Source organism: Phascolarctos cinereus, unplaced genomic scaffold (assembly GCF_003287225.1).
Source record: "Phascolarctos cinereus isolate Bilbo 61053 unplaced genomic scaffold, phaCin_HiC Scaffold_5;HRSCAF=322, whole genome shotgun sequence".
Classification (NCBI taxonomy): Eukaryota; Metazoa; Chordata; class Mammalia; order Diprotodontia; family Phascolarctidae; genus Phascolarctos; species Phascolarctos cinereus.
Genome location: NW_027555958.1, coordinates 421,340,161 through 421,364,994, shown reverse-complemented (window position 1 = coordinate 421,364,994; position 24,834 = coordinate 421,340,161). Strand labels below are relative to the sequence as shown.

Here is a 24,834-nt window from a genome sequence, read left to right as displayed (position 1 = left end):
TGAACTCAGTATTCCATTTCAGCTCCTGTCTTTATGCATGGAACCTCCTTCCCCTGTAAGTTGAATGTACTCCTTCCTAAATCTGCTTCTTTGAATCGTCCTCTTCCTGGAATTGCCACCTCCTCTGCCAACCCTTCCAGAAGATTCTATTGCTCCTATTCTCTCCCTCCTTAAATTAGCTTGTGTTTACTTCCTTGTGTATGTAAATGTTATTTGTGTCCTTCCTAGAGAAGTAACCTCCACGTAAGCAGGGATTGTTTTTTCCCCTCTATTTATTCCTAGTGCCTAAAAAAGTGCCTTAGATATAGTAGATGCTTAGTAAATGTTGAAGTGACTCTTGAGGTTTGACTTGGGACTCACCACCTCCTTGAATAAAGACTTCTGAACTATTTTAGCCCAAAGTTAGTCTCTGATTGAATATATAGCACTTAGTCTGAGCTAAATATAATCAGTTTAGGTCTTGACTTTATATGTACACATATATACATAGTATGTATGTATTTGTATATATGTGTATATAAATATATATAGTATATATTTGTGTATGTATGTATATATAAATATATATATGCTCTTTGTCTCTCTTTTTGTTAAGTCTTGTCCTCCCAATTAGGTTGTAAATTCCTTAAAGGCAATCAGCCAATCAATCAGTAAACAATTATTAAGCACCCCCTATGTGGGGATGGATGGAAAAGGGATTGTGCTAAGCACTGGAGATACAAAAAGCAGTAGACTGTCAAGGAGCTTACAATCTAATGGTAGAGATGGCATGCAAACAAGTATACACAAAACAAGCTATTATATACAGGATAAATATGAAATGATTAAGAGAAAGAAGGCACTGGAATTAAGGATTGGGGAAGGTGGGATTTTATTTGGAACTGAAAGGAAGCCAGAGAGGTCAGAAGTTGGGGCAGAGGAGACGACTAGAGAGAATGCCTGGAGCCAAGAGAGATGGGATGTCTTGTTCGAGTAACAGCCAGAAGATCAGTGTCATTGGATCAAAGAAATGGAGGGGGAGGAGAGTAAGGTGTAAGAAAACTAGAAATATAAGGGAGGGGCCTAGGTGACAAAGGGCTTTGAATGTCAAACAGCATTTTATATTTGATTCTGGAGAAAAGAGGAAGCCACTCAAGTTTCCTGAGTAGGAGAGGTGACATGATTAGACCTGTGCTTTAGAAAAATCAGTGGAGTAGCTGAATAGAGGTTGGATTGGAGTGGGGAGAGACTTGAGGCAGGCCGACCCACCAGCAGGCTGTTTCAGTAGTCTAGGCGTAAGGTGATGGGGCCTGTGCCAGAATGGTGGCAGTATCAAGAGAGAAGGCACGTACAAGAGATGTTGCCAAGGTAAAATCTTGGGCCTTGACAACCGCTTGGGGGTTGGGGGCAGGGAGGGGTGGTAAGAGAGAGGAATCCAGAATAACTCCTAATTTTGAGCCTAAGGAATGAGAGGATGGTGTCATCCTCTAAGTAATAGGGAAGGGGAGGAGAGGGGTTTACTATAGAAGATAATGAGTTCCATTTTGGACACATCTACTTAAGATGTCTATTGGACTTCCAGTTTAAGATGTGTGAAAGGCAACTGGAGATGTGAGATTAGAGCTTGGCAGAGAGAATGGGGCAGGAAAAGTAGATTTGAGAATCAGCATAGAGACAGGAACCATGGATTAGCTTGCACTATGGTGTACGTGATAGATCTTCAAACATTTGATTTTGAGTGAAATGCCACTTTTTTGTCTTAGATGACTTAGAAAAGCTTTAAGAAGGAACTAAACTTGTGTGAGGTTAGGACTTCAACATGATAGATTTTAAAACATTTTCATTATCTTATTCATTGTATTCAGACCCTCATATGTAACATAGTATATATATATATATTTTCTTTTTGGTAAGGCAATTGGGGTTAAGTGACTTGACCAGGGTCACACAGTAAGTGCTATGTGTCTGAGACTGGATTTGAACTCAGGTCCTCCTGACTCCAAGGCCAGAGTTCTATCCACTACACCACCTAGCTGTCCCAACATAGTATATTCTTGATGTTACCACATTTTTGTTTTTTGATTTTTGGAAACATCTAAATGTTATTTAGAATCTTTTGGTATATTGCTTTTGGTCAAAATGAGATGAAATTATAGTAAGGAGATTGGTTTTTGTTAGGAAACTGGCACTTAAAGGCAATTCCAAAAGAAGAGTTCCGAAAGTATATTGAGAAACAGCAGCATTATTGGAATAAATAGCTTCCTAAAATAACTCCTTTGACAAAGAACTCTCTTGGATGTGTAAATCCTGTCATGTTTGTTAAAGGACCAGTCTCATCACTTGATCATTATGCTTTGTCTCTCTCTTTTCTCTTTCCTAGTTGGTTTAGATACTCACTTTCCTGAAGGAATAGATCTCTGGATATCCTCACGTTACCACCTGTTGGTACCAAAGTTCATTTTTTAGAGCTGCCTTATTCAGTTTATGGCCTCTTTGTCACTTCTGCTTTTCCATTGCTTAACTCATTATTTTCTTTTTCACTTGTAGTTAACATTCCCACGAGAAGGAAGAAAGGGGCTAGAACAGAAAAAGAGATAAAAATTCCATTCCCTTCCATCACACACATACGCTATTTGTAGCAGATCTAATGAAAAGTTGGATTTTCAGATGTTTCATTTGATGACTAATACAAGTTTCTTTTTTATTTTATTGGATTTAAATATTGTAGGCCTTTTCCTCATAACAGAAAATCAAGATAACATTATATTATCTCACAAAAACTAATGTGCAGCTTGTAAATACTGATGTTTTGCTTCCTTAGGCATACTATATGCAGCAAAGATGAGGAAATGCTTGTTGACCGATTGGGTTTTTGACACGTATAGACTTGATTTGAGATATTTCCTTTGTTGTTTTTACTGGTAGCATTTACCACTACTCCCCCCCATATTTGTGAATTATTATGATTGATTAGTCAAAACTTCATAACTAATTTCTTTCTGTCCTTCCTTTCACCTTGATTTTTATGCAACAGATGGGTTATAGTATTACTTTGAAATTTGTTGTGCGAGGTAGCCGAATATTCATTTTGTTTGTGTCTTTCCATAATTTCTTTTGTCTAATACAGAGGTATCAAACATATGGCCCTTGGACTGCATATTTGCAGCAGGGGTCCAGAGACTCTGTATCATGTTAAGTAAGGTTACTGCTTGGTGCTGAATAATGATAAAAAAATGTGAAAAAATAGAAAACATTGTAAATAATTCTTTTGGTTATTAGATTCCTTTTTTGTTTGGAGGGTAGACTATGTGAAAGTTATTAAACTAGTCTGATGTTTAAATGTTAGTCCTACTTTGAAATTGAACAAATCTTAGACTGTTTAGTCGATGATTGTAGGTTTTACATTTTAACTCTCTAATAAATATTTCATTTGGAATGTAAGTGAACAAATGCAGTTTATTTCTAGGGGCCATAGTCGTTCTAATTTATCATTCATTCATTCATTCATTCATTCATTCATTCATTCATTTATTTGGCAGTTGGGATTAAGTGACTTGCCCAGGGTCACACAGCTAGTAAGTGTCAAGTGTTTGGTCTGAGGCTGAATTTGAACTCAGGTGGTCCTGACTTCAGGGCCAGTCCTCTATCCACTGTGCCACCTAGCTGCCCCTCTAAATTATACTTATGTAATGAACTCTAGACAATCCAGCTAGACATCTAGTTGTTAGACTAACACTGATAAACACTAACCTGCCAATATTGAAGATTTAGGGCTGTCATCTAGATTTCTTTCAAAACTGTATTATTCATTCTGTCTTAAATGTGAATTTAATAAGACAGAAAGTGTTTATTTTGGGGATATTGAGTATTTTGTTTTTATGACCAAAGGATTAAATGGGGAAATAGAGCCTTCCCTAATTTTTTATTCTACTACTTGGTGTGTAGGGAAATCAGATCAGCTACCCAATCATCTGGAAAGCTGACATTTGGGTAGTTGGCAGCCTCTTGTATTTCTAATTATATTAGCAATTTTAAAGAAGGTGATGTTGATAAGAAAAAAAAGCTAGCTATTATATTAATTATTCTTTGGTCTTGGGATAGATTTTCTAGCACAGGCAGTTGTGATCTATGAGTTCCTGTCCAACAATTATTTTTTAACTCGTTAAAAGACTTTTAACAAGGCAATTTTTTTTTTAATCAGTAGAGGACCGGACTTGTAGTCAGGAAAACCTGACTTTGAATCTAGACTCAGATATGAAATATCTGTGTGATATTGAGTAAGTCACTTAGCATCTTAACTGCCTTAGTTTCTTCATCTGTAAAATGGGGATAATAATAGCATCTGTTTCTGGAAATCAGGTGAGATAATGTAATGTTCTGTGGGCTACTATGAAGGTAGATAAAAATAACTTTTTTATAATTGAATTATTGGGATGTAAGCTTATCTTTTATCTACTCACTGAAAACATCCTTGGGAATATAACTCCAAAGTAGATAGGATGGAAGGGATGACATATTTCATTTTTTTTCTTTTATGATTTAATTCATTCCACTAAGTCTCTGTATATTTTGAAAGCTTTTGACTCCATGTCGTTTGGAGATTGAATATCCTTTATGGTGATAATTACTTCAAAATGTTCTAAAATTTTTAGGGATCAGTAGTATGTCTGGCCAGTTGTGGACAAGTTATGCTTATAAGGATGCGTTGGTCCCACTATTTTCTGACTTCTCAAGGATATTTCGAGGTTTGTAATTTTAGTACTAGGATTTGTCATCTGTTAGTTTATAAAGGCTAGTCTGTTTCTGTTAAGTAGTTCTAGCCACCTAATTGTGTCTTTCTAGATGTTTGATAGATGCCATATTTTCCTGTAACATTCAGAAACGTTGCAGAATCTGTGTTATTCAGTAAGCTTGGACTCTGCAATTTGGTAGTAGTAGCCTGATCTTTAATTCCTATCAGAAACTCCTTTATTTCTTTAAACAAATCTGCATGACTGCCATTTGTTTAGACTTTTTTTTTTTAATTAACATGCTTGGTAGAGTTCATGTGGATGTTTGATTCCATTCTTGGATTTTAGCTGTTTCATAAGTTCTTTACAGTGATCTACTTTCTTTCACATTTGACAAGTCCAGTTGCCTTGTGCATTCCTGTTGTTAACCTTTAACTTGTTATTCCAAAAGTATTCCTGTACATATTTAACTTGCTTATGATGTGCTCTGAATTTAATTTTAGTCTTTTAATTTCCTTCCTCTTTTTTTAACGAGGAAATGTCTGTCTTCTTGAATGTGATGAGCCGTGTGTTTTATTAACTTCGTGTGGGGTTTTGTTTGAATACACGTTAGATCCATTGTTATCTCTTTTAGCATACTTAAAAGAATATGTTAAGACTGGCAATTGTATAGGGTTAATCATGTTCTTCCCATTACATTTTTACTTTAGCCTCTTAACATATACTGCCCGAGTTTCCTCCTTGATATGATCATCTTGATCCATGTCTCCTGCTTAAAGAAGACCCAGGTGTCTTAAATTACATCCATTGATTCAGTTTGACCTCAGGCTGCAAGTTCACAGACCTTCAGTTTTTATTCTTCCTTAGAACACATTAAGAACTTTACATTTGAGTCCAGATGACATTTTTATATGACTGAACAGGTTTTCATATGATGAAGTAAACTATTTAATGTGCTTTTCAGTTGAAACATGTAATTTGATGTCGTACAGTGTTTTGGTATGGCTGCTTCTTTAATTTGAAAGTCATTCTTGGCTGTTCTGCTCAGGAGTGGTAACAGATTTAAGGGTAGGCGGAAGAATAATAGCAAGCTTAAATGTGGAAGAGGGTACATTTTATATCAGTTGTTGGTGGTGATGTTTTGCTGGTAGTTTGTTTTAAATAGAAAATTATTTTCCACGTGGACATGAAGTATTCTAGCATTTTCTTTATGATTAGGTCTGTTTTCTATATCTGTAGTACCTTAACTAAGCCCTGAGTATGGAATTGAGTTAGAGGTATTGCAGTAATTAACAAAAGCAGTGTAAATATTAGACACCTTTGGATGGCTTGTTCAGCAATCACTCAATCAGTATTGAAGTCATTCTTTTTACCCCTGATACACCTCTTTTGTTTTTTGGCCAGTATATTATTTTCTTAAAACTGCTTATAGATTTTTTTTGAGCTATACAAGATATAAATGCTACATATAAAGTACATAAACTTATAATTTTCCTATGTTTAGGAGGGGTTTTCATCTTTGGGTAATAAATAATGTAATGTCTTCTGCTCTAGGGGAGCGAGGTGGTTCAATGGGTAGAGTACTGGGCCTGGAGTTGGGAAGACCTGAGTTCATGTCTGACCCCAGACACTTACTAGCTGTGTGACCCTGGACAAATCACTTCAACTCTGTTTGCCTCAGTGTCCTCAGCTATACATTGGGGACAATAATAGCATGCACCTTGCAAGGTTGTTGTGAGGATCCAGTGAGATACTTTCTGTAAAAAGTGCTTAGCCCAATGTCTGGCACATGTTAGGCACCATACAAACGCTCATTCTCTTCTCCCTCTTGTGTTAAGAAAAATGGCATCAGGTTTGCCTCAGAAAGGAAGCTGGTAAAAGTGCTTTGCTAGTAATTAATGAACTGATATATGAAACATTTAAACTGATAATTATTGAATGTATTCAAAACAAGTGTTTTCTAGTTTTGCAGAGAAGCTAAAATTTGTGTCACCTCACTTGATATAACTGTTCCTTCATCTGTTAGATTGATGAAAAATCTGTTTCAGGTTTGGCTTAATTTTTCTGTTTTTGTTGTGTTGGACTTTTTTCAACCAGGTGGACCACAATTTTTCCACATCGTCAGACATTTTGACCTCTTTTATTTTTGTTTATTTGTTGATTTTTGCTTTTCAAACACTATAATTTTTTTTATTGATGTTCAGTTCTTTACTTTGTCTTGCTTTGACACCTTGCATTGGATTAACCTTTGGCTTTCATTTTCAGTTTTAATTACAGATATTTCTGATATACTTTGGCTTTCTGGATTCCCTTCCAAAGGTTTCTTTCTGGTACTCTTTAATTGGGCAATGTGTTTTCTACTGTGTGCATTGATTGGATATTGGTGAACTCTCCCATTGTAGTTCCGCTGATCTTCAAAGAATTCTTCCATGATGGGATTTGACTTCTGTCCTTAGGACTCTTACTAGAAAGCTCCACCTTACTCTCATGATGTGACACCTCTTCCTCACTATGACAGCACATACCATTGTTGGCAATTTATGAACCTTTTTTTTACACAGTATCAGTTGTTTTGGAAGAATGGTTTATCAGAGTTGTAGCACTTAACTTTGTTGAGTTACTCCATTTTGATGTATTTGCTCTGTCTGTTGGAATACAGTGACTCAGAAAGTGCTTTTTTGAAATTCCACTTTAAGTCCATTTTGTCTTCAAAATTATTTAAAACATCAGCATTATTTTTACCATCTGTTAAATTATTAGGCAACACTTCTGTAGTTTGTGTTAAGTGTACATTTTTAGCACTTTCAGATTGTTTATCTTTTTTCTTCTGTTTTAAATAACACCTGGATTTCTGTTCTCATAATCTAATCTGGATTTGGGAATGAAGTTATATCTTCATTATACAGTGTATTGCAGATCAACGTAGGGCAATATGGAACTGAGTATTTTGCTGACAGAAAACCCCCCAAAAAACCCAGAATGGAGCCTTTTGTTATAACAGCTAGGGTTAGTTTCCAGTTTTCTTATGATGTGGTGTTACCACATAATAAAAGCGTTCATATATTTGATCGTTTCACACTTTTAGTTTGTCTGCTTTAGTGGTCAGTGCTGTTTGCACCAAAGCAATTCCAGCAGGTGGGGTATTAGTATTTCTGATTTGTTCTGATATATCGTACCTTCTTGTGACACCTTGAAAGGAAGGAGCATGATTTCATCTGCTGTCTTCAGTGTCAAGCTTGACCATCATGATGGTTTCAAGAGGGCCATCTTACGACTTTGTGCCATACCATCTTTTTTTCTTTTTAATTTACAAGAGCAGTTTCATTATGCTAACCTACTTAATTGTATCACTGCAGCCAAATTAGCTACTGTTTTAGAGTTCCAACTAAGCCTTTACAACTACTGTAACAGCCTCAGAACGCATAAAATCCTTGTGACTTAACCACCTTGGATGAAACTCTCTTACCTTGCCATTCTTCTCCCTGTTTCCCCATCCCCAAGAGATTGGGTTTTGAGGAGGATGTTATTATAGCTAAATAAAGAATTTATTAAGCACTACGTGTCAGGCATTGTGCTAAGCACTGGGAATACAAATAAAGACACATGACGGTCCCTGCCCCCAAGAAGCTTACCTTCTAATGGAGGAAGGCAACACGTAAAGGGGAGCTGGGCTCAAACCAAATGAGGCAAAATATCACCAATATATTATTGCATAAACTGTGTTTAAATAGTCTTTTTTGGGGTGGGCAAATCTGTGAGCTCATTCATGATGAACAGGAAACACCTGTTGTGGAAACAGCTTCCAATATTATGCAGGTTGGCAACTAGTCTGTAAGTCAGTCTTTTTTTTAATTATTCAATTTTATTTTATTTTCAGTTCCAAATTCTCTTCTGCCCTTCTTCTATCTCTCCACCTATTGAGAAAGCAAGAAAAACAAAACCCATTATAAATATGTATAGTCATACAAAACAAGTTCCCACATTAGCCATTTCTCCCCAGGAAGAATGAATGAAAGTAAGTCTCAAAAATGTGCTTCAAATTGTATTTCAGTTCTGTCAGCTTTCTATCTGTAGGTGGATAGCATGTTTCTGAGTCTTCTGCAGTCATGGTTATTGATTGTGTTGACCAGAGTTACTAAGTCTTTCAAAGTTGATTATCTTTACAATATTGCTGTTGTTGTATAAATTGTTCTCCTGATTCTTTTTACTTAGCATCCATTCATACAAGTCTAACTAGGTTTTTTGGGAACCATTCTCTTCATTATTTCTTACAGCACAATAGTATTCCATTGAATTCCTATATCATAACTTGTTTAGCCATTCCTCAATTGATGGGCATCCCTCTCATTTTTTAATTCTTTGCCATCACAAAAAGAGCTGCTATAAATATATTTGTACTTGTTAGTCTTTTTCCGCTTTGATCTCTTTTTGGGGTATAAACCTGGAAGCATTTTTGCTGGGTCAAAGGCTATACAAAATTTAGTTGCTTTTTTGGTAGAATTCCAAATTGTTTTCCAGAATTGTTGGACCAGTTTACAGTGCTACCAGAAATACATTAATGTACCTGTTTTCCCAAACCTTTCCTTTTCCTTTTCTGTCATTTTCCTTGTCATCTTAGGCAATCTGATGGATATGAGGTGGTTGTTTCAATTTGCATTTCTCTTAATTATTAGTGATTTAGAGTATTTTTTCATATGGCTATTGGTAGCTTGGATTTCTTCCTCTGAAAAATGTCTATTCATATTCTTTGATCATATATTAGTTGGAAAATGGCAGTCTTAGGGTTTGCTTAGGATGCTGAGAAGTTAAGTGAATCGCCCATGGTGATTTAGATGGAATTGTCAAATACTGGACTTAAAACCCTGGTCTTACGACTTCCTCAGTTCAAAGCTGACTTTTTATCCAGTAGGCTATATTCCCTTTCACAAATAAGTGATCATAACTATTTAATTTTATGATGTGAACACTGATTTTAATAATGTAATTTTGTGTTTTCAGTACTTGAAGAATATGTTACTTTGTGGCTACTCCCTTCACGATGTGGATCAATAGTTTTGAGACTTGTGATCGAAAAATCTATCACTCTATGATAAGCCTGGTGATAAGCTTATGGTTTTTATTTTGGAGATTTCGGAGCTTTCTTTGACTACTACTGTCGGATGAGACCAGATGGAATAAGGTTAAGTGGTTTGACCAGGATCACCTTAATGCCTTATGAAAGCTGGGTTTCAAGTTAAGGTGTTCTGACAAGAAGTCTAAGGTTTTGCTTATCTGATCATGATCTTGAATGTCAACATAGATAATAATTTCACTAGTTGACCATTTTACTAAGGAATATCTGTCTTAACTGATTTGTTTAAGTATCTAGCTCAGGGGTGGAAAACCTGTGGCCTTCTAGGTCCTTGAGTGTGACCTTTGACTGAGTTTAAGTTTTACAGAACTAGTTCTTTTATTAAGTGAATTTGTTCTTCAAAGTTTGGATTCAGTCAAAGGGCCATACTTGAGGACCTAGAGGGCCACAAGTGACCTTGAAGGAGGCAGGTCCCCACCTCTGATTCTAGATCATCTGTTATCTAGGGAGTTCAACATGAAGAGGAAATTAAAAATTCCCACTGTCCATTGAGTTGTTGATTCACAATCATTTGTTTTATAATTCATAATTTTCTGTTTTAAGTTATTTAAATTTCACTTAATTTTGGTACCACTGTTTCCTCCCAGAATATGCCAGTGGAATAAGTTCAGCAAGAACTTAAGCGATCTTGACATATAACTTTGTAATAATGTCTAAGAATAGACTACTTTTTTTTTTTAAGAGAGGGTACAGATAAACATGAATGGTGGGCAGAGAGCCTGCCTCCTAAATCTGAAAGGAGGAGATTGAGGTCCCTTCTCTGACAGAGACATACTAGGGAAGGAAGGTGACTTAACCTCCAGAGCCGTGAGTAAATCTCAAAGATTATGAATTGCATAAAAGTGATAGACGTGCTTTCTTAGAAGGGGCTCCCTCAACAAGCGAGGTCACAGACCCTGAAAAAAAAAGGTTTTGTCTTGCATTTTATTCATTCTTATTTTCTTGTCATTTCTTGGATTTTGGAATTTCTGTGTACTTGTAAATTACAAATACATGGATAAGTAATAAAAAGCCAACCAAATTCTTATCAAGTATATGTTTCTTATTACCTAGAGCAAAATCCTAGGAAAATCTTAGTGGGACAAATGAGCAGTTAGTCTCTATCTTAGTCTGTAATAACTTCTTTTGTGATTCATATTGCTGTTAAGAGATTTTTTTTTAATGCTGACATATCACGTCTGGCTAGAATAACATGTTACCCAGTTGGTTACCTATTTATTTCATAAAAGACATACTTTACTGAACAAGAATTTATCTAAAATACTTTGAGTAAGGCTGTCAAACACTCAGTATTTGTCTTAGATCAGATTTTATAGGTAGAGTGATGTGGGAAACCAAAGCTGATCTTCACTCATTAATCCTAATTTTAGTTATTTTAAAATATTAGTTTTACTCTTCCCCAATTATTTGTAATCCAATAAATATTTCTTTCTAAAAAATTTTTCCTTTCCTTTCGGGGTATATTTGAGATTTCACAATTAGCAACCATACTATGTACAATAGGGACAGCTGGGTGGTACAGTGGGTAGAGCCCTGGGATTGAAATCAGAAAGACTTACCTTTCTGAGTTCAAATCTGGCCTCAGACACTTACTAGTTGTGTGACCCTGGGAAAATCACTTAAACCTGTTTGCCTCAGTTTCCTCATCTGTAAAATGAGCTGGAGAAGGAAATGGCAAACTACTCCAGTATCTTTGCCAAGAAAACCCCAAAATGGGATCACAAAGAATTGAACGTGACTGAAATTACCAAACAACAACTAGGTAAGTTTCTATCCCTATCAAATGTTGATTATTTTATTTCCAACCCTCAATGCTGGGTAGGATTTAGGAAGAAATTTCATCAATTGAATTTTGCCGGTCAAGTGACACATCAGGATCATTCAAGGTTCCACAAAAAAATGTGACAAATACCCATGTGTCATTCCCCTCTGATGTTACACACCCATTGAGACATCATATGGGGCTCTATGTGTATGTGGGAAGGAGGAGTGCCACTACAAATTTCAAGTCAAGGAGGGATTATCTATAGACAGGGGCTATTCTCCAGATGCTCCTGTTGCCTTCTGATACCAGACTAATTGCAGCAGAGTTAACTTCTAAGGATTTTGGTCTGGTCTTCCACTCAGAAAAAGATCAGTGCCATGAAGTCAAGTCATCAAGTCAGTAACCATTTATTAACCTATTACTGTGTTCTGGACACAGTACCAAAAGTAAAAACAGTCCTGCAGGTAGCTCACATTCTAACAGAGGAGACGACATGCAAACAATTACGTACATCATACAAGAGATACAGGACAAATTGGAGCTCATATCAGGGGAAGGGCACTAACACCCGGGGAGTTTGGGAAAGGCTTTTTGTAGAAGGTGGGATCTTGGCTGAGGCTTGAAAGAAGTCAGGGAGGCAAGAAGTGAAGAGGGAGAGAATACCGGGCGTAGGAAGCAGCCAGTAGCAGCCAGTGAAGATGCAGAAATTTGGGAGATGGAGTGTCTTGTGCCAGGAAAAGCAAGAAGGCCGGTGTCTCTGAGTTCATAAAGTATGTGGAGGGGAGAAAAGTATACAAAGACTGCAATGTAGGAAGGGGACAGGTAAGAAAGGACTTTAAAATCAAAAGATTTTATATTTATCCTGAAGGTAATGAAGCCAATAGAATTTTTTGAGTCAAGAGGTAGGGATGACATGATCAGATGTATGCTTTTGGAAGATCACTTTAGTAACTGAGTGGGGAGAAAGACTTTGGGGTAGAGAGGCCAGCCAGAAGGTTGGTGCTGGGGGAACATGACCAGAGAAGCTGCATGGAGAATAGATGGGAGAAGGGCAGGACTGGAGGTGGCAAGCACCCCATTTAGGTTGCTCTTAGAAAAGAGCAGCTGAGTGTGATGAGGATTTGAATTAGAATGAAAGCAGTGTGAGAGCGAGGGGAGCTAGAATAAACAAGACTTGGCAATGTACTGCAGGTAGTGGGTCAGGGGAGTGAGGATAAAAATTTGAGGAGGATTGCTAGGTAACTTGGCTGACTGGAAGAACGGTGGTGCCCTCAGTAGCAGTAGGGAGATTAGGAGGAGAGAAAATGAATTCTGTTGTCAGAATGTTGAATGTTAGTTCCAGATGGAACATTCCTGTGGAGATGACCATCAAACAGTTGGATGTGATAATACTTGTAACAGTGATGTGATGATAACTGACGTTTATTTTGTTTTTGTTTGTTTTGGTTGGACAGTGGGGGTTAAGTGACTTGCCCAGGGTCACACAGCTAGTAAGTGTTATATGTCTGAGGCTGGATTTGAACTCTGGTCCTCCTGAATCCAGGGCTGGTGCTGTATCCACTGTGCCACCTAGCTGCCCCCGATAATTGACATTTATATGGTGCTTTAAGGTTTACAAAATACTTGATACATTTCATCTCATTTGATCTATAACCGGTGTCATCATTCCTATTTCACCGATGATGCTGAGGCTAAGAGAGTTCCTTAATTTGCCCATAGTCAACATCAGAACCTGGATTCAAATTCAGATACTGCGGATAGAGGCAACTGGCGGTGCAGTCTATCAAGCACTGCACCTAATTAGGGAGGCTAAGTTCAAATTCAGCCTCAGACATTTACTAGCTGTGTGACTCTGGGCAAGTCACTTACCCTTTGTGTCAATTTCCCCAGCTGTTAAATGGGAATAATAATAGCACCAAAAACACTGAGTACGGTATCTGACACATAGTTGGCTCAATATAAATGCGTATTACCTTTCCCCTCCCTATATGTACTTTTGGTACAAGATACTTTATGCTCTGTTTGGAATTTTGGGTGTATATCACTAACCAGGCAGTGGGAAAATGAGACTGCTGGCCACAGGGCTATTCCCTTGGTTTTGGGGAAACACGTCCTGACAATGTTGCTTCTAGTTTGTTCCTTCTTTACTTTGATAGATAGGTGGCTAGATAGAGATGAAGCATTTATTAATCTCCTTGAGAGTAGGGACCTTCTTGTTTTGTATCCCCAGCACATAGCACTTTACCTGACATCGTGACAGAGGAAGACAAAACAAAAACATAAAGGGGGCTAGAAAGTGGGAGTGGACGAGGTGATTGGAGGTGGGGGGGCAGCCAGTATAGTGGTAGAGTAGGCAGAAGTAGTCCAAATGCTGTAGACTCCAACTCAGAATATAAAATTAAAGTCATTTAAGATTGGAACAAAAATGTTACAGTGATTAGTTATCAAGAAAACTAGCGTAGTAATAGTTTTATTTTGGGGAACTGTCCCCTTGATATTGTCAGGAAATATGTATCTATATCTATATCCTTGTATCTTGAGAGAAGTTGGTACTGTGTTAATATCCCTATATAGAATATTATTTCTTTTGGTGCTTTGCCAAAAATAAAGTATGTAGTAGTATCAACAAGTGTATTTCAGCCAATAGATTTTCAGTAAACCTTTGGGTTATTATAAACTCAATGTAACCTGGAAACTTTTTTTTTTAAGCTCCAGTATATCAAATTGACTCAAAAATGGCTTCCAGTAAACTTAGGAAATAGACATTGTCCCTATTACTCCTTCATAAGACACCAAAGCAAGGGAAGAAGCACAGTGTGAATGTGAAAACCACAAATAACTCAAAGCCCCACCCCAAACTTTTTATTTTTAATAATTCTGTTCATATTTTTTTAAACACAAAATAAGTAAAACAACCTACTCCACCCATAAAAAAGTTGTAGTTTCTACTCAAGAGAGATTGGTATCCTGCACATTATGCAGAGTCTAAGCAGTTGCTGGTGGAGCTGCAGCAACTGCTTTTAAGATTTCCTTCTAGAAAAGTGCAAGATAGAAAGATCGCTGAGGGAGAAAATCATTCACTAGGTCGGGATGGCAGAGAGCCAAAGAGGAGGCATTTGCAAAGAGTTCATATCCCATTGTTCTGGAGCACACCCAAAGTTTTAGCAAAATTTAACTGTTATAATATATTTTATATATGTATATATATATATACTTGTGGTAGTAAATGGTAAAATAGGTTACTATGCAGTATATATGTGTTTGACTTACTAAATTTTTTTTAGTTACTTTTGCATAGCATCTGCAGTTTTTCTGTAGTATGTTGCACATCTTCAAAAATTCCCATTTAATTATCCATAGCCAACCTTCAACCAAAACTGCAAATGTGGAATGTGGAAAGATGACTATATTTTTACACACCTCACTTTTCTTATGCAAGAGAAATGCATTATCTCTAGTACTTGTGTAACGGGTTTTAAAACTGTCTTTGTTGTGAGTTCCTTCATTTTTGTTCACTTATTGTCATGATCTCTTCCTGTTTAGGGGAGGTTTTTTGGGTTTTTTGTTTTTTGTTTTGTTTTGTTTTTGCTTTGAAATAATTTATTTTTTGAGCCTCAGTAAGAGTGTTCCTGTTGACTTGTCGAATCAGTCTCTTGAGAAACTTGAATACTGCCTCTAGTGTTCAAGTAATAACTACCTTTAGTTCCAGACAATCTTTGTAAGGATATGTTTGCCCTGTTGGCTTCATTAGAGAATCTTATGTGATAAGATTCTATAACAACTAGTTTACATTTGAGACTTTTTTTTAGGGAAGCAGCATAGTATGAGGGGAAGAGAGCTTACTCTGGAGTCAGAGCATCCTGGTTCACCTTCTGCTGAAACTGACAACTTGAGTGGCAAGTCACTTTGCTTTGATGGGCTTTTGTTTCTTCATTTGTGAAAATTGGAGGTTGGACTAGAATCTGGTCTCTGAGGTCCCTTTGTGTTCAGAGTCTATGATCCTAGGAAGACTTAGAATCATCTATTACTCCTCTTTATCAGGTTCAGTGATTTAATTTTTGCCCAATGTATAGATTTTTTTTTCCAATAAAAGTTTTCAAATTCACTTGAAAGTGTTACTATTCCTGTGTTGGTAGTAAATTTCTGTGGGAGTTTTATTTCAAATGTGAATATAGTTTATAATACATCTTATATTTAAAGATTTCTGTTTGAGCCCTAGAAGACTAGGAGGAGGGACATGAGGACATTTTCCACTGAACATAGACAGCTCTTGGACCATCTCCTAATATGCGAACCTTGGCTTGTTGGCCTTTAGGATTCCAAAAAATTAGTGTTACAGTATATTTGGTTTAGCAAAATAGTTAAAAGCACCATTAAAAATTTTTGTGTTTACTCTTTGTGATATTGAAGGCCTAATTATAGACAATACTATGAAATAACAAAATGATTCTTTGTTATTTAACGATGTATGAAATTGAGTATGATTACCTCTGCCATTAGAAATTTCACTGCTGCTTCTTTTCTGATTTTTCTACCCTACTTGATAATTTGAATCTAATTCTTTGCTTTTCTTATATGTATTTTTTTAAGCTTTATTTTTGTACCTTGTACGTGAATGCTCATAGCTACTTTTAGGAAATTTTCTAAAAGAAAATCATTCTGTATGCCCTTGGAACATTGTGTAAAGAATTCTAGTTAGTATTGACAAATGAGTCTTTGTGTATTAAGTCTTTGCAAGTGAAGGTAATCACATACTTCCTGAATTTTTCTGGATCCTACCTCATGAGCATCCTTCCTTAAAGAGTTGGTTCATGGAGGGGGTGGGAATTTGGAACTCAGAAGTTTTAGAAATGAAATGTTAAAAATTGTTTTATATGTAATTGGGGAAAAATAAAATACTAATTTTTTTTAAAAAAATAGTAGGTTCAGAGACCCAAATCTAAGGTTTTCCTCCATTCTGCCACAGCACTATGTTTTCTGTGATGCAAGAGTCTGTATAAAGAGTGCTTTTGAGGCAGGACACTTACGGTGCCAGCATTCAGAGATAAACTTGATTTTTCCACAATGTATGGGAAAACGTTCCCATGGTGTTTGGAAAATGTCAGCCCCACAATATCTTACCTGAGAACTGTTATAGTATTGCATAATTAAACATTTTACTGTATCAGGACAGTTTTTATTTTAAATGGGCAATTATAAAGTATGAAGATTTAGCAAGGATTAAACCTTCAGTCCTCCAAATAGTTTGCAGATATAGATCTTACACACACATATTAAAAAAAAGTCTTAGCAACAAATTGCTAATTAAATTAACCTAAGTATCTCAGGTCTAGAAAGGTTTTTTTAAACAGTTAATTTTATTTTCTAAAAGCAAGGCAGAATTAAATAGTTTCTTGTATATGTTATGGGCAGATGACATGGATGACTAGTTCATAACTTCCAGTTTGGTATCTAATGATAATAGGAATGAAAACAACTGTCCCTCTAGGATGTTGCCACCAACATTTCTGGGCAGAAGATTGTGTGGCATGTTGCCAAAAGCTGTAGGGTTGGGCTTGATTTACATGAACATTTACGCACACACATTTCCATGACTTAATTGGACCTCAGGGTTTTAAAAAAATTGACTTGTTTTATGGCAGTATAGAGTTTATCGTAATGCATATTTTAAAATAAATGGCTAAAGAGCATATAATAGATTTTTCTGGGGGGAAAAGCCTATGAAATTTTTGAATTGGATTTTGAAGGGATTTCATATATTTGAAAAAGTTGTATTTAAAGAAAACACTGCAGTGCCTGTTGATGGTTAGTAACATTTTGTAATATTAGGTTTCTGCCCTCTCATCCAAAGCATTTACCAGAAAGAAAGTTTTGGGCCTCTATGTTCTATGATGTTTTATTGCCTCTATTATATCACAGTTCTGTTCAACAATGGGGATAAAAAGAAAAAGAATAGTAAATAATCTTTTCCTTCAAGGAGTTTAAGGTATTAGTCTACTATTAATCCTTTTCATTCTTTATCTTGCTCATTTTTTTTCCCTGAACTTTAGAACAATTTAAAAAATAGCATATTTTAGAATTTGATTTAACTTCATCTGTTATTGTTAGCTCTTGTAGATAAAAGGTAGGAGAATTTCCCTTTGACCATTTTAAGGTCACTTGTGCTGATGAGAGAGAGAGAGAGAGAGAGAGAGAGAGAGAGAGAGAGAGAGAGAGAGAGAGAGAGAGTGTGTGTGTGTGTGTGTGTGTGTGTGTGTGTGTGTGTATGTACTACTACTTGTTCGTCAAACTATTAACACCAAAAGAACATCTGTAGGGAAAAGAGCTTAATCAATTTAAATATTAATGTTTTTATGATTTGCTAAGTATGTCTCCTGCCCTCTCAAGCTTCGGTAACATCAACCTTTTTAGAAGAGGAAAATCTTTAATGATAATGTTATAAAAAGTGAGAAAGATGCTTTTGTAGATCTGCATATGATGGGATCTGATGATCCTTCACCTCCTGTGTTAAAGTCTAAGATTCTACCTTAAGCTCCGGGCACAGATGACACAGGCATGGTATGTACTTCTTAAACTGAACATGAATAATGTGGCAGGTCTTTAAAGGATCCATTTTCTAAAATTTAGAAGTTTTGTGGTTTCTTTTGTTTTTACAGTACTATAATTTCTGAGTAATTTCCCCCTTACTCTCCACGGAGCAAGCTATCTTTCATAACTAAAACTGATAAGGAAAAGAGAAGGGGGGAAAACAGTTCAGCAAAACCAAGACATCAACTGAGTGGGACAGCATCTTCAGCTTTCAACACTCCTTTTCAAAGAGTGAAATGAAATGAGAGTAGCATTTTCACATTGCTTCTTCAGTGACATGCTTGATTCCTTAAATCATATAGTATTTAGGGTTTTGTGATTGTGTGTGCTGTGTATGTTCCTTTTGTTTACATTGTTGTCTTTATATATTGTTTTCCTGGGTCTGTTTACTTCACTCTAAATCAGTTTACTTGTCCTCCCCTCTGAATTCTTCATAATCATTGTTTCTTACAGTTCCCATACGTATTCCATTAGATTCACGTTCCACAGTTTATTTAGCCTTTCCTCATTTAATGGACATCTACTGTTTCTAGTCCTTTGCTACCAACAGAAAGTGCCACTGTGGACATTTTGTTTTATTTAGGACTTTTCTTTCTGTCTTTGTTCACCTTGGGCTGTATGCCTGGCACTGGGACAAAGGGTATAGATATTCTAGACAGATTCAATTACTTTCCAGAGTGATCAGACCAACTCAAAGCCATGCCAAGCATGTAGTGTTGTGCCAGTCTTTTTGCAGCACCTCTACTGTTAACTAGTCCTATCTTTTGTCAACTTTGCCAGATTGTTGAGAGGTAAAACCTCAAGTTTTTAAAATTATATTTTCTTATTAGTGATCTTATTTATTAGTAATCATCTCCTCATTTTTCTCCAGGCTGAACCAACTTCAAACTATTTTGGTTTCTTGGCTATACTCATCTTGGCTTTGACCTCTCCCAGCAGCGCATTCGTTTTGGATTTCTTTGACTTTTCTACTATACCTCCAGTAAATTCAGCATTGGGAAATCTCTGTATCTTGCAAATTCAACATGAATGCTTAACCGCATAGCTTCAAAAAACCTAATGTGTTTTTGGGTTACATTAGAAGTAACATCTGGAATCCGAGATTTTAATACTATTATATGACAGTCCATATTTGGTGCCCCATTTTTGAATAATACTAGTGAGATAGAGGGCATCCACAAAAGGACAAGAATTTGAAACCATGCCACATGAGGATACATTATAGGAATTGGGGATATAGCTGACTTGTCGTTTTGAGGAAAAGCATTTTGTAAAATCTGAGCTATTGTTACAGTGTTTAATAAAAATAATAGCTGGCATTTTTAAAGTTCCTGCTATGTGCCAGGTAGTCTGCTAAGTGCTTTACAAATATTATGTCATCCCTCACAACAGCCCTGAGAAGTAGGTGCTATGATTATCCCCATTTTACTGTTAAGGAACCAATTTGAAAAAGAGAAGACTTAGAGTAGACATTTAAAACTTATTTTAAAGCCCTCAGCAATCTGGCTTTAACCTACCTACCATTTCAGTCTTTGAATTCAATTTGGGAATAATTTATTTAAAGTGATGAGGATTAAAAAAAAAACTAAAAAGAGTCCCTGACCTCCAGAAGCCTAAGTCAGCATGAGCGAATTTTAGGAAGGAGAGAGTGCTAACAACTCAGGAGACCCAGAAACAGGGAAGGTAACAGTCCTACTGCACTCTTTCCTCATCAGCAAGGATCTGGAGCATTGTGCTCTCTTCTGAGCACCGGAGTTTAAGAAGAAGGACATTGTCAAGCTAGAACATCTAGAGGGTAGCAGTCAGAATGGTGAAAGGTGTCCATGTCTTATGAGCATTTAAGAACTGGGCCTGTTTACCCTGGAGAAAAAAGACTCAGAGGGGACATGACATCTGTCTCCATGCATTTGAAGGCCTGTCATGTGGAGCTCTGCCCAAGCAGGCAAAGCCAGGAGAAATGGTTGGAGGTTACAAAGGTGAATTTAGGCTTGGTGGTATAGGGAGGACTCCTAAAGAGCTGTCCAAAAGTGGAACAGACTGCCTTGGGAGATGGTGAGTTTCTTTTCTTGGGAGTATTCAGGCAGAGGCTGAATGGATGTTAGTTTGGTATCTTACTGTCTGGATTCTTTTTTTATGTAGATTGGATTTATTGGCCACTGAGAGTCTTTCCTGCTTTCAAATTTGTTATGTGGCCTTAAACCCACCTTCTCAGTGTCTACTATGTGAGGCCTTTTCTGATCTTCCCTCCTTCCCTAATTGTAGCTGCTGATGCCTTTCCCCTGCAGATTGCCTTCTAAGAATGTTGTATTTACCTACATACATTTGGTCTGGTCAAGTATGACCTCCTTGAGGGCAGGAACGATTTCATTTTTTTCTTTGTATCCCTAGCACCTAATACAGTACCTGGTGTGGACCAGAAACACAAATACTCGTTGGTCAGTTTTTCAGAGGCACATAGTGGCAAATCTAAGACAAGAACCCACGTATCCTAATTCCTAGTCCTACAGAAACTCCTTTTGGATTGAGATCCTCTTTGAAAATCTTTCTGAAGTTCTTTCCTACCTTAAGTAGAATGTACCACATAATTTTGAGGTATCTAGGTACAGTGGATAGAATGCCAGGCCTGCATCAGGAAGACTCTTCAAATCTGGCTCCAGACCCTTAGCAGCTGTGTGACCCTGGGCAAGTCACACCCTGTTGGCCTCAGTTCTTAATCTGTAAAATGAGCTGGAGAAGGAAGCGGCAAATCACTGTAGTATCTTTGCCAAGAAAACCCCAGATGCAGTCATGAAGAGTCAGACACAATTGGAACAACTGAACAACACAGAATCTGAGAGTTAGAAGGGACCTCAGAGGCCATTTAATTCAAACTGTCCCTTAAAAAAGATCCTCTTTGACGCCACACCTGGACATTTAGACATACGGAAGCATTTGCTTGAAGACCTTCCCATGGAGGGGGAAGCTGCTGCCTCCTGATGATCATAGATGAAGCTTGAAGGAACCTTAGAGGTCAGTTTGTTCAGCTCAGCTGTTTTATAGAGGAGGAAATGGAATCCTAGAGGTTCCATAAGTAATTTGCCTAAGACTTTGCCAGTAACATGTAACAAAGCCAGGATTCCAACCCACAATATGTCTGATTCCAAATTTAACATTCTTTCTGTGGATAAGAGATAAATGGTGAAAGCGAGAGCCACAAAGGTTTCCCTTTGTGATTCTAAAAAGTCCATACCAATAGTTTAACCTATGGCTTTAGTCTCATTTTTACTCCCAGGCATTCCGAACACACCTAGTCGTATTTTAAAATGCTTTGCAAATGCAGTCAAATTTTAATTAGCTGGAACAAAACTACATGTTTCTTCAATCAAACAAAATCTCTTTCCATTACAGAAGTTTTCTTACATAATATAATTAGATATAAAGAGGACGTTCTTGGACTCTCATTTAAGGGCAGTTAGTAGCAAGAATATTTTTTTTAAAAAGCTGTCATTTGATCAGTCGACAAATAGTGAGTATCTGCTATATGTCAGATACCGTGCTTAGCATTGGGAATGCATCATTTATGCAAATAAAATGAATAACATAATACCTACTCACAAAGAGCTTATTCTCTACTGGAAAGGGAACTTTCTTTTATTAGATGTTCTCATAACATGGACTTTTCAGCAAGACACCACAACAAAGCTATTAGAAATATAAATTCTGTTGTAGAAAACAAAAGTATAAGGATAAATTGATACTGCTGTTGAGATGAAGTAAAAAGGATGGGCCATTCCAGGGGAAAGTTTTACTTTACTGGTTTTACTGAACATAGACCTTTAGTTAAGTGCTTATAATGTGCTAAAAACCCTGAGAGGTACAAAGAAAAGTAAGCAAGACAGTCCCAGCCCTCAAGGAGCTTACATTCTAGTGGAAGTAGATGAGGGGAGTTGAGAAGTAAGATAAGGTCCAGGTGCAGTGGCATGGCTGACTGTATCTTGGAAGTAGTGTGGAGGGCTGGAACTGAGTGACACCAGGTGATTTCCAGGGAGAGGGCTCAGTTTTCTGCAAGTCAGTAGAGCTGATGACCCAACCATCTGGAGGGCTTTTAATGAGCTGAACAAGAGGTGTTCATAATAATCTACAAATTTTCAGGAGATTAAGCTCTTAGCAGTAATGAAATGCCAAGCTGTCGGGATAAATATTGTGAAGGGACAGAAAATAGGCAGCTGATCTTCATTGTGGGCCAGTGGTAAGATACTGAAAATAGGAGAATAATAATCTAGATGTTGTTTATAGGATGATGAGTACTAAGCTGTTGGTGACAAACCTACAACGAGAGCTGGAAGTCCTTGTGACCTGTTGACTCATGTAGTAATTTCTGCTGTGTGCCAAACACTATGGGAAACACTAATGTGTTTCCAAAATAAAAGCTGTGTGGTATAGTGGAAAGAACATGGATTTGAAAGGCAGAGCACGTGGGTTCCAGCCCTGGGTCTGACCCTGCTGGTTGCTCCCTGTGTGACCTTGTGCAATTTCCTTCACTTGCCTGAATTGGACGAGGTGACTTGTAGGGGGTTTTTCAGCTCCTTGTTTCTGAGAATGGAGCCTTGCTTCCAAGTTGATAAAGGAATACCGGAGGACTTATGTGATTCCTTCAGTGTGGAGAACTCTTTGCTGTACCAAAGCAGATCAAAACCTATTTATGACTTATTTAGGTATATCCTAGCCAACTAGTGAGGCTAAGGGACTTAACTGAAGATCACACAGTCATTGAGCAGCAGGACCAACATCTGAACTGTAATTGAAAGGATTATTTCCTGCACAGATTCAGTTTAGGTTCGGATCTCAAGGTATAATGACACATACTCAGGATAAACTTAACAAGTAATCACATTTATTTTACAATGATTAATAATGATTAAAAACCACACATGCAATAAAGATAAGAATAATGTTCAATGCAATGAGTAATAATCAACATAAAGGAAAATAGGAATAAGGAAAGAAAGGATACACACTCACTGACCATGCGAGCTCAAATACCCATAGAATGGGGGAGACTGGAGACGGCCCAGTGGGTCTGGTCAGGGAGGCAACAGGGAGCATCCTACCCCGGGACACAACGGACACCGTGCATGCAGGCTGCCTCCAGCAGAGAGTCGGCGCCCCGTCTCTGCATCAAAGTACTCCAAAATCTCCCTTTCAAATGACCTTTTTTATATCCATGTAAACCAGGGAAAGACAACCTTGATATTTTGTTTTGTGTACGTCTCCTTGGTGAGCACTCATGTCCAGGCACGCACACATCTATAACAAAAGTTGGGGCTTGATCAGAGCCCCAGATACCTGTTTGTTGTGTAAGTCTCCAAGGAGTGATCAATTCCTTGGACAGTTACACATCTTTTTCAAGAAAAAATGTTCCTTGAGATAAATTGCTTTCCCAGGTAACATAGTTTGTTGGTTATTTAGTGTTTCGTCTCCATGGTCAGCTCCAGCCATGCATGGTAATTGCCATCTATCTTTGTGTCAGATCATGAGGCAGTTACACCGTTAGGTCATGAGATGGTTACACAGGGAACTGGGGAGGATCTATCCTCCTCAGTTTCCCTTCAGGTCTTTCTTACTAAATCTTAAGCCCTGGCTCTGTTATCCCATGCTGCCTCTATTCATATTAATATGAATCTGCACATCTTTGAGTAACGTAATTTTTCTCTCTGTTCTGAATAAAGCAGCATTATGTCTGCACCTTTTAATTTAATTTTGTTCATATTATCATTTGAATAGGTACAGAAAAGTTGGTAACAGATATTAGAGATGGGGAGAACAATATGAACATTCTTGTGTGCTACTGTAGCCCAAAAGGACAAAAATCACTAGACATTTGATGGTGTGCTGGAAATAGAATAATTTTAAAATGTTTACTCTTGTACAAATCCATAATGCAATTTCACTTTTAATATGTTTCATTTTTGTTGTTGTACCTTAAAAAAGACAGTATAAAATCAGAAAAGAACCAGAGAATGACAACTAAAATGACCTAGTAGATTATGGTATTCCTTCCATTAAGTTATTAAATGTTTGTTGAATTATCTAACTGATCAGAAGGATAGAGGTGCTGTTATATGACAGACTAAAAACATGAAGACTCAGACAGGAAAGATGTATACTCATCTTATAAGAAGAGATGAGAGGGTGAACATGGGTTAATTGAACAAATTCCCGTGTAGTGAGGTTGGCCACTATGACTGGAACCAATAAACTTAGGACAAGCACTACTTTGTTTAGTGCACAATAATAAATCACCTTTATATGTTAGTTGATCATTTACAAAGCACTTGTTTTCAATGGCCACTAAAGGGGAGGGAATAAACATTTAACAGTGCTTGCTGTGTGCCAGGCACTGTGTTAAGTAAACTGATAGGATTCAGCAGTTCAGTAGTTATAAGTACATGCTGATAATATAAATAACTTCGAAAAGATTCAGTTAACCAGTTAACCCATTATATTATGGGCCAGGTTTATTGGTTCCATCTATATAAATCTTGGTTTGGTTGTAGTAGGTATGATTTTGAGTTGCTTTAAGAACTTTTGTAACAGTGTAGCTCTCTTTGTTGAAGCCCTGTTTTACGGTCCTCTTACTTTGTTAAATTTATAACAGAATT

General features: G+C 37.1%; 1 protein-coding gene and 1 long non-coding RNA gene across 3 annotated transcripts in view; one reads left to right on the top strand and one right to left on the bottom strand.

Moving 5' to 3' along the window:
• POU2F1 (POU class 2 homeobox 1) overlaps positions 1–24,834 on the top strand; it is a 255,499-nt gene that overhangs the window by 10,526 nt on the left and 220,139 nt on the right. The window lies entirely within an intron of this gene.
• LOC144457437 (uncharacterized) lies at positions 8,393–23,416 on the bottom strand. Its single transcript, XR_013486741.1, has 3 exons — positions 23,199–23,416; positions 20,756–20,920; positions 8,393–8,623 (listed from the first exon to the last, which is right to left on the bottom strand). It is a non-coding gene; the product is annotated as an uncharacterized LOC144457437 (long non-coding RNA).